This window comes from Fukomys damarensis, unplaced genomic scaffold (genome assembly GCF_012274545.1).
Source record: "Fukomys damarensis isolate Sample0158 unplaced genomic scaffold, DMR_v1.0_HiC HiC_scaffold_11, whole genome shotgun sequence".
In the NCBI taxonomy this organism is placed as follows: domain Eukaryota; kingdom Metazoa; phylum Chordata; class Mammalia; order Rodentia; family Bathyergidae; genus Fukomys; species Fukomys damarensis.
Genome location: NW_022900923.1, coordinates 9,739,466 through 9,750,541, shown reverse-complemented (window position 1 = coordinate 9,750,541; position 11,076 = coordinate 9,739,466).

Sequence of the window (11,076 nt, the reverse complement as noted above, 5' to 3'; positions counted from 1 at the left end):
ATATTCATTTTTTATTAAAGGGAGTACACTAATACGTCAGAAAGCTAGAGTTGTATTTCTTCTGGCCAAAACTGAATACTGGTCCTTTAAAATTAACTGTAAAGCACAAAAGAGAACAAGAAAGATTGCATTTCATTATTTACAATGGATAACATTTTCAAGTTGATTTAATTAGGCCAGTGTGTAGTCATGCCATTTTAAGTGTAGTGTTTAAGTATCTTTAGCTCTGATTTTTTAATTAGCATAAACAAATAAAGAGAGCCTCATTTTAACTGCGGTGAATCACATTTGGTACTTTTGGTGACTTCAAAGTTACCCGGATGTGACCATGCCAATAACCAGTGATCATCAATGCAATGTTAATTTTCTGAGAAGTCCACCTTTATCTCAGTATTCTCTCTTAGAAGATCAGATAGGAAAATGGGAATAGGTATTGCTTGCTTCCAGGACGGGTATCTATGTAAAAGTATCAGACAGAATATATAATACAATTTTCTGTGCGCCGAAAGAGACTTCAGAGATTGTTTTGCATCCCCTTTTCGCTCTGCCATCCACATGTGTGCGCATGTATGTGTACACATACTGCTAAAGTTTGGGTCTGGACTAATCCCCAGAGGGCCTTGTGCCAAAGGCATGGTCCTCCGCCTGGTGCTGCTGGGAGGTCGTGGAGCCTTTAGAGGTAGGGCATAGGGGGAGGTTGCAGGTCATTCAAGGGAAGCCCTTGAAGGGGACAGTGGGACGCAGGCTCCTCCTCTTCCTCCTTTCTGTTTTGCTTCTCAGCCACCTTGAGGTGAGCTGCTTACTCCACTGTGCACGCCTGCCCTCCTCTGCTGCCCTGGCACAGGCCAGAAAGCAAAGTGTCCAAGAGGCCACAGAGTGAAACCTCTGAAACTTTGAACCTAAAAAAAAATCACCCTGCTTTAAAATAATTAATTAATGGTTATTACAATCATCGGTGCCTATTAATTGTACAAAATAATGGACTCCGTTGTAACGTTTCCGTGTATACATACAATATGCTTTGGTCTATTTACCCTATTACTCTTACCCCCGTCTCCTTCCCTAATCGTCCTCCTTTGACTTTCATGTCATCTTTTTTTTTTTTTTGGATGTTTTTCTTTTGATTTTTTTTTTTTTTTTGCTTTTTAAAATTCATTAATTTAGTTGGTACATTTTAGGTATACATTATGCTGGTATTCATTATTGGAAATTTGTACCTCTACATAATATGTCTTGATTCTTATTTTTTCCCCATTTCCCAGCCCTCCCTATTTACAAAGACTTTGTTTCCATTTTTTGCTTTTCTCACATTTATTCCTTTCCCTTCTTTCCATCTTTTTAAGTTGATTCTCTCAGGTATTTTATTACAGTGACAGAAAGCTGACTAACATATACACACAGCTACAGGTATAAAAGCTATACATTTTAATAGTGCTTTTTTTAGGTATCAGGTACTGCTTCTAAATGTTTTGTACATATTAGTAAATTTAGCCTTTGAAACATCCCAGTAGCACAGATACTCTCACTTTCCCTTTTCATTTCATAGCTGAAGGATGAAGGTACAGAGAGGTTAAGGAACTTGCTTAAGTGACAAAGCCAGTGAAGGTTCCCCTAGGCCTCAAGGCAAAGTAGCCTGGCTCTGAGACCAAACCAAGAGAAGACTGTAGTTGCTAACAATGCTATGGGAGTTCAAAAATCAACTGGAGCTCAGCCAGAATGCTGGCTTTCATAGTAAAGCCCCTTTGATCTTCCCTGCCCCACTTCCAAACAGATAAAAGGGGATCGGGGAGCAGGTATGCACAGTCCCTTCCTTACTGACCCCAGCTGTAGCCCTCCTCTTGCCCACAGTCAGTGCCAGCCTATACCAGCCCCTGAGATGGCAATGCTGAGTGAGGCAGAAGGCCAACAGCATAGGCAGAGGCTGCGAAGGGTCCCAGGGCTTCCTTTCAATATTGTTTGCTGCTTCTTTATTTTCTACAGGTATTTCTGCCCGAACAGCCAGACTTGTCACATTTGACTGCCCAGAGCACCCGCTAGGAGCCTACAGCCTCTTACTCTAGTTTACTTTATTTTTGTACTTGTTAATACCTGATGTTATGTTACACTCTATTTTTTTCATTAATTGCTCTTAAACTTAAAAAGAAACCATGAGAGGGAAGGGAATTTTCTAGTAACATTCATTTGTTGTCCTAGTATTGACCATGACTCTTGACATACAGTAGGAGCTCCTTACATATTGCATTACTATATTAATTCGTTTTCCAAAACTGCAGTGCAATACCTGAGACAATCAACTTATAAAGAGAAAAGGTTTATTTTTGGATCACAGTTTTAGAGGCTCTGATGGGACAGACCTACTGATTTAAGGCATCTGCTGCTGGTGCTGGATGGCAATGCTGGGGAGCAAAGCATATCATGGAGCAAAACTGCTTATCTCATGTTCAGAGAACAGATACAGAGATAAAGAAGAGAGTGAAATCTCACAGTCCCTTTCAAAGGAATGTCTCCAAGGAACCAAAACATCCCACTAGACTAGATGTCTCAAAGTTCAGATGCCTTTCAATAGCACCACCCTGGGGACCAAGCCTTGATCACATCGGCCTTCAGGGAATGTTTAAGATTCAAACTACAGCAAATATTTACTGGGTATTGAGGCTCAACCTCTTTTGAGATAAAGAGGGCTGGAGGAAAAAAAAAAACATTAGCACCACTACAAACCATGTTAGAGTGGTCGGCAGCTCTGAGCAGTGTGCTGGGATCTCTAGTCCTGCTCCCAGCTGGAGACCATTCCTGAGTCCGCTGACTCTATTGCCACCCTTCATCCTCACAGGAATGGCTGAGCTTGGGCCTTGACCCAGTGATTGGCCAGGGGAGGAGAAGCTGTGGAAGACTTTATGTCACCCAGGTTCAGCTCTACCTAAGCGTAGGATGCTCAGACGTGATTTGTGTTCCTTGAACTCTCTTAGCCTGATGGCCTGGCCAGGCACCCTGAGCTTTGGTGTGAGGGAAAGTTTAACCACCACGTGGTCTTTAAGAGCTTGAGCTTTGAGTTTAGGCTCAAATTTTGACTCTGTCTTCTCCCAGTAGGGTGGTTTGAGTAAGTTATGTAACCTTTCTTAACCTCTTTATTCATATTTTAATGAAAAGAATTTTATTTACTTTGTGAGGTAGTTCTTGGGGTTCGATGAGATAATAAACTTTGAGAAAACTTTAGTCCTTATTGCAAAAGAATCAAATTATTTCTGCAGTTGACAATTTAGCCTATTTCTAGGAGCTTTTCAGAATGATTTCAGATACTTGGTGTGCTTTTATGTATGAATTCATTATATATAATTGTCATGGCCCAGAATTATCTTGAACAATAGGTTTTCCCAAAGTACACTCTATAGGACATTTATTTCATGAATATTAATGCTGATGATCACAGAAAAATTGGGCAAATATTGCAGTGTCCATCATAAGCAGAATGGCTACTGAAAATATCTAAGGGGCTCTAATACTTAATATTTTCCAAATTCATTAGATTACAGATTTTTCTTTCAGTGACATGCTTGATAAAACTTAAAGTTCTGTGCAAGGTATTTTGAATGGTATTTCTTTAAAAGAAGAACTGAACCCCGTGTTAGAGGAAATACCTGACATTTTCTTTTATTAAAGTATCAAGTCTTTCTCACAAAGGTAATCTTGGTGTTCATATAATCTAGCTTAGGTAGGGGACCGAGGGATAGTAATCATTTTGAATGATTCACACTAAGCCAGCAGGGCAGCTCAGAGTCTGGTCTGGCAGGCAAGAAGTGAGAAGAATAGGACTATGGAGTGCATTTCCATTGCTAAGCAGCCCTGAGATGGATTTGTAAAGCACACTGTGGCTAGGTAATACAATATAAATTCAAGAGTCTCCCTGTCATCATTAATGGTAACAATTACTGTGTAGATCCCCGGGAATCATCAGGGAGGACCAATTTCAAACCCAAGTCACTCTGACTTAAAGTGAGATATTTGACATCACTGTTGAAGTTACATAGAGGTCATTGGCTCGCTAGTGAGGGTGGAGGACCTATTGCCTTCCTTGAACTGACCAAGTTCCCCTATTTGTTATTTTGGTTTGTTTGGTTTTGATTTTTGGTACTGGGGATGGGACTTAGGCCCTTGAACATGCAAAGCACCTGTGATCCCATTGAGCTACACTCCTAGCCCTCAAATGTTTTTATTTGTAAATCTATCTGCCTTAGGCAGCACACACACACATTTAGTCAAAAATCACTTCCTGGTGATGTAGGTTCCTTCCTTATTAGAATGGCTCTCCAGTCATTCATTGAGAAACAGCGCGAGTTCCAAGTGGATGCCCATAGACACAAACTGGATTCTAACAAATGTTGGCTGCATAAACAATTGTTATTTTATTGAAAAGAATGTCTGTTCCTCTTCTCTCTCTTCTTTTCCTTACTATTTGTTCCAGACCTGGCATCAAACACCAACTGTATAGGCCATGAGCTATCGGAAGCAATTTGAGCCTCCATTTCCCAGCTGAAAATAAGGATATTTATGCCCAACTCAGAGGGCTCTCATGAGGGGTGAGAGACACAAAGTGCAATTAGGGACCAACTGAATAGATGCTGTTATTCTGAGCATCCTCACAACTGTGGGCTTCGGTCTACTGGGGAATGGGAGGTGATGAAAACAACACTATTCTTTTCTTAATGAAGTCATAGCAGTTAGATGCCTAGATTTATAATGCGCCGGATGGGAGCTACTCCCTCTGGGGAAATGGAATTTGGGCAGGGAGCTTGGTGAGGAGGAGGTGAGGAGAGGAATGGAGTGGGACTGGGGAGTTTGAGCATCCCTGCCTGGCACATGAGCCTCTTTGGAAACATATCTGAAAGTCACATCTCTACTAATTCATGTCTGAACATCACATGATATTTCAGGCCAGAACTCATTATTTTTGGAAGTAAAAAGGGGAGAGAGGCAGCTCTAGGCCTGCTCACACAGGGCTGTCTTCCTTCCTGGAGGTCCCAGGGCAAGTGTCCAGCCTTATGGTGTGTCTGGGGTGCAGGAGATGCCAAGTCTCAAAGAAGCCTAACACTGTCTAGGAGTTTGGGTTTACACTGATGGGCTAATCCCAGAGAGCTGACTTGGAGGCCCAAGCAGAATGGCTAAGATTTGTACTGGATGGGATCTCGCTTATCTTTCTTTGTCTGTTCACTGTAACACAGGGACTCAGGAGAGAAGATGAATAAGACACTACCTCTGTGCCCCTGGAGCTATCAGAGTTAGCACACAATCACCCTGATCAACAGCGTATTTCATGCACGCTGGCTGCAGGTTTAGCTTACTATGGGCAAACAGATGCGAGGCTGTGTTTGCAGGATTCAGAGCATTTCATGCCCATGTTCCCTTTTATCCCTCAGCCATTATCTCAATATTTCCTCAAACCATGGTCAGGGAGCTTTGGAAGATGGTAGATTGGAGAGGCCTTCTCTGCAAAGTTCTTCTTGAATCAGAATTGACACTGCCGTCCACTTAGGCTGTTTACAGCACCAGCTACCATTTATCCACTGCTTATTACCCATCAGACTTTTGCTAAATCTTCATGGTAACACTTCAGTGAAGTTTTGTTTGTTTCTGTTTTGCACAAAGAAGGAAAAGTGAGACTCTAAGGAGATTGACGTTCCTCACGCAGCTGGTGCTTGGCAGCATCTGGATGTCAGCTCGGATCTGACCCCAGGATCTTAGTTTTTCCATTTTACCCTGGCCTACAGGCTGTACTTCTGATCTACAAAGAGCCTGATGCTAAGATAAGCCTCTAGTCAAAGGGTGAACGAGGTATCCATGTATTTTACGTGCTTCAAGTTCAGACATGGCAAGATTCTTTGAAAAATGAGTCACCTGGATTAAACAATGCCTAACTAAATGTGAGAAGACTCTTACAGGAGCTAATTTAGCTCTTCCTTTTGTTGAATATTCTTCCCGTGGCTCTATGTGTTTGGTGTGTTGACAGCAAACAGTGAAGCTGATTGGGTTTATTTTGAATCCCGGATTGACCAGTTGTCTCGGGAACAAGGAATCTTTGCCTTATCCTCATTTCATACCATTTCCGTTTCTTTCTTTTCAGCAAATGAAAATGCCCTGTGCAGGGGACCACAGGCTCTAAGTTTGCATCCATAATCCTGAAGGGGGCCTAGGAACAATACTGGTGGCCGTTCATTTGCATCAGAGATTACATTTTTCTCATATAAAACACTTGGAAAAGCTCACTGTGACGGATGTGCTGATCAGAGGGAATGGTGACTATGATAATTCTATAATTATGCTTTGCACTTTTCATGTCCTCCTGGAAGCACAGAGGGATTTGTACATGTCCCTACTCAGAATAGATCCATTAGTTACAATAAGATAAAAAAGCTACTGATAAAGTGCTGGCCATTCAGGAAGATGGGGAGACAGCCAACTGGACCTAGAAAGCCCAATTCACCGGTCTCTTCCTCCAAAGATACCATCTGTTGTAACTTTCTGAATGGTAGTTTTGGTGTCCAGTCCACACAGGACTGTTAAGGTGAACTGTGGGATGAAAAGGGTCAGGATCCTTCCTTAAAGTGGGCTCCTTCACTCTACCACACTAGGGTGCCGCCTGCCCTTGTGACCACCAGAATCACCAAGGATGCTGTCCTGCCCTGGTGCCGGCTGTCACTGAGCTTGAACATTTCCCCTACTGGGTAAAAGAAGAGGTGTTAAAACGGGGGTCTCTGAAGACCCCTCTCCACAACTCTGTGGAAAGTAGTTCTGTTTCCCTGTGGTTCTTTCTTCTTTAGCCTCTTCTCTTCATTCATAACCCAGTCCCCTTCTTGGAGAATGCTGTCGCTTGGATGCCGGATGTCCCTCAGAGGCCGATGTACTAAGGTTTGGGCCCCAGGTGGTGCTATGGGGAAGCGGTGAAACCTTTAAGAGGCAGGGCCTGGAAGGTCTTTAGGTCATCAGGGGTGTGACAAGGGGGAGTCTAGGACCCCAGTCCCTTTCTCTTCTCTTTTGAATCCTGGTCACGAGAGGGTGGGTTTTCCTCCACTTGTGCTTGTGTCAATGACATGCTGCCTCGCACAGGGTCAAAAACGATGAGGCCAAATAACTATGGAGTGAAACTGCGAAAACTGTGAGCCAAAATAAATGTTTTGTCTTTTTGAGTTAATCACCTCAGGTAGTTTGTTGTGGTGTACAGCTGACACAGAGAAGCTGCTCTACCAGCAGTGGAGGCAACAGCCCTGTGTACCTGGTAAGCTATCCTGGGACACTGGATGATTTGGCCAGGGGTGGACACCGGAACTGATCTGGGCATTCGGGGAAAATGCTAGGAACCTAGAATGCAACAATATTTTTACTTCCACATCACTAGGCTGTGGGGGATCATTGGGAAAAATTATCCAAAACTTATAAATAAAAGTAGGGTGACAGCATATTTTTTAAATGTCATAATGGAACATTACCTAACTGACTCCTAAAGATTTTTAATTCTCTAGGGAAATACACTTTTGTTCGAGTTACTATTTACTATTGATTAAGACTCAGACTCTGTAAAGTTACATGTTAATTGTTGTCTGGTAGAGATATAAATGATGTCTTCCTGTAAAAAGATTTTATGGCCTTATAGCATATTAACCAATGTGGTCTCTAAATTAGCACACTTATTTCAGCCTGCTGTTCCTGATGGTCTATGTAAGACTCTGTCCTTTGGATTGTCCTTTGAAACAGCTTTACCATCCTCTGGTTGTCTGTTGTATGAAGTAAATAAATCTCCCTAAGTGCTTACATCTGAGAATTTTGTTTTAGTCTTTGAAAACTATATTTTGGCCACTCAACCATATAGACTGGGGAAGATTCTGAGAAATTTCAGGTCCTGGGCAAAATCAAACAGGGTGGAGCAGGGCTCTATCTATTATGGTGGACTTGAGGTTCATTCTTGGGTGTGAGGGTCTTGGACCAGGGTCAATAAGGGAGATGGGATGAATTCAATTGTAGATTGGTGAGGAAGGATGGGACCCTATTAGGAGAAACAAAGCAGGAAAGATGAATGTTAAAGAATAAACCTTTCACTAATTGGGCAAACAGAAAAGAGTATTCTGGATCAAGAGGGAACCGATAGCATAATGAACAGAGGCAAACTGGTGAATGTCCTTCATCCAATAAGTTCTGTCTAGAGGTCAATACTTGTGTCTTTAGAACTTTGACTATGATCAATAATATTACTTATAATGTCAGCAAATGGTGTGCTTTGTTTGCCTAATAGTGCCGGTAGTCTTACATATATTGATGATCTTTACTCCAGCTCTGTTACTGAGTATATGGTGAAGAAAAAGACTGGAGAAAATAAATAACTTAGCCATGGCTTTGCACAGATAGAATAGCTTACAGAATGGAATTCAACCTAAAGTTTTCTAACTCCATAGTCAGTGTAGCTTGCCCCTTCCCTCCTTTTCTTCCCTCCCTTCCTTCCTTCCTTTTTTACCTCCCCCCCGCCGCTCCATATCTCAAGCATCTATTGAGCATCTGCCATGTGTCACATGCTGTGTTACGCTCTTGGGATACAGCAGTGAACAAAGCCCTTGCTCTCAGGGAGTTTATACTGCAGTGAGAAGAATACATACAGGAAAAAAGGTCTCTCATGGCAGCAAATGCTATGGAAGGCACAGTCTTTGTATTTGTGATTTTCTCCCCAGGAGCCATGCAGTATTTTCATGGTACCTTGGCCTACCCTCCTGAGTGTGTTGCTCTGGCCTGGAGAACCAGGAGGACTTTATAGAAACATCTGCAGTTCCTTTGTTCCAGGGCCTTTGGCAAAGAGAAGCAGACCCAGTGGCAAAAAAAGCTGCTGGAAGCAGTTGTGCTGCTGGCAGCCAAAAGCTTAATCACTCTTTCTGAAGGCAGAGAGCTTGATGTCACTTGGCTGGCCCTGGAAGGAAGAGGCAGAGGTTAGCTCCTGGGAGTCAGCACCAGTCTCTCAGCTCCTGGAGTCCTGGAGCCTTTGGAGCAATTGCAGAGAGCCAGAAGTGTTGGATCCTTCACGCTGATGGAAATTGGGAGTAACCACTGCATGATGGAGTAGCTAAGTTAAAATTCCTGGTACAAAATCAGCATTTATATCTATTCGTTTAAGTCAGAATCTCAGCGGAGAGGGCATGGTAGGAATTAAAACAGGTGCCAACATGAATAATCAGCCTGCTTCACCTGTTTGTAGGACTTGTGTTTGCAAAACATCTTCAGAAAAGATAAAGAATGACTTTGAGACCACAGCATCTCAAAAACATAACAAAAACCTCCAAAATGCCATAAACAAAAAGAAGGCTCCAGAAGCTTTTAGGGCTTGGACAGTTTGGAGGCTCTGCCTTGAAAAGCGCCTGCTTTTTCTTATTTAAGGTGCTGAAGACATTGTTTTAGATCTGGTTTTATTACGAGGGCCTCTAAATATCAACTCTGCATTTTAATTGCTTCGAGGACACCTGCTCCCCCCTCCCCACCATTCTGCATGTGAATGAAGATAAAAAGGACACTGGGCTGTTAAACTGAGCCCTGGAACATTCCAGTAAAAGGGTTCTGTGGAAGAGGAGGGGAGCACAGCGGACCAGGTGGACCGGTAGCCTGGAGAAGCCTCACACAGTCCCTACGGGGACGGCCTTAGCCTCCACTTCCTTGGAGGAAGGTCTGTATCGTGAAGGCCACAGCCAACGTCTTAGCAACTGGGGTACACAGGTCCAGCCTCAGGGTTGGGTTCTCGGTTCTGTTTTGTCATCTCTGCACGCTTCCTCAATGACATCCCCTCTTCCTCCATTGGTCCCAGTGGATTTAGCAGGTGCTGATGAGGCCAAGATCCTGGATCCAGTGTGGCTAATCACTACAGCTTGGCCATTTCACAGCCCCTGAGTGCACCACTAACTGGGCTCTGCACAGTCACAAAATTGGCTGCACATTGGCCTCACCCAGGGATAGTTAAAGAATCCCAGTGACCATCATGCACCCAGACCAGTGAAATCAGAACCACAGGTGAGGTGGACCAGACATTAGCAATTAATGGCTTCCAGTGTTCAGATCAGCCAGAGCACCACTAAGGGTCCTGAGGACAAGGGCTGGCCTCTCAAATCCATCAGCACAGATGGGAGTAGCCCTGAGTCCCATGCTGGGATATGTCAGTGACAAGCCCACTGTGGGAACAAGGTACATTTCTGTGCGGTAAACTCAGGCATTACGGTGATGTAACAGTAGAACAGCATTCTAGGGACAGAGGTCTGACCTTCGTGAAACATGAGCTAGCACCCCTGGACCACATTCTTATTTCATTTGTAGATGAGGAGTGTAGGCAAAGTCCCCTGAGTCACCCAGCTACAAGGATGCAATTGTGACAAGGACTCCACAGTTGAGGGAGAAGGAAACCAGTGATGAACTTAGTTCAACTATACAGGTAGGTGAATTATCAAAGCTACCCTCCTCTGGGCCAGAAAATTAGAGCTTTTGCATCAAACTTCCACCAGAAGAGCCAACACCCACCATAAGTCTTCTTCCATTGGTGCTTCTAGTCCTGGAGCTGACTAGCATTCATTATAAACCCTCGAGACAGCTGCCAGGAGTTTCCCTTTTATATATGGACTCTGATCTGCTACCACTGACGGTCTTACACAGGACAAATGGGATGCTCAAAGTGGCAGTAACCCTTTTAAAAATTGCTATATATAGTGATACCTCGGTTCACGAATGCAACTCTCCCCACTATTCTGGTTGCAATCCAAACTGGACGACTGAATCAAATTTCCCCATCAGGTCAACAATGAACCTAACCAGTGAATTGGATTCAGTTCGTGTCTTACTTGGTTTGGAACTAGAATCGGAGAAAGAATCAAGTTCATGAACCAAAGTACCACTGTATAATTTCATGTCATGGGTCTCTGGCTGAGGAAGATCTGATTACATGAACTGCTAAACTCTGAGAAAGTGTCTTTTCCCATCAACAAAGCAGGGGGTCCATGAGGATAGAGAGAGAGAGAGAGAGAGAGAGAGAGAGAGAGAGAGAGAGAGAGAGAGAGAGAGAGAGAGAGA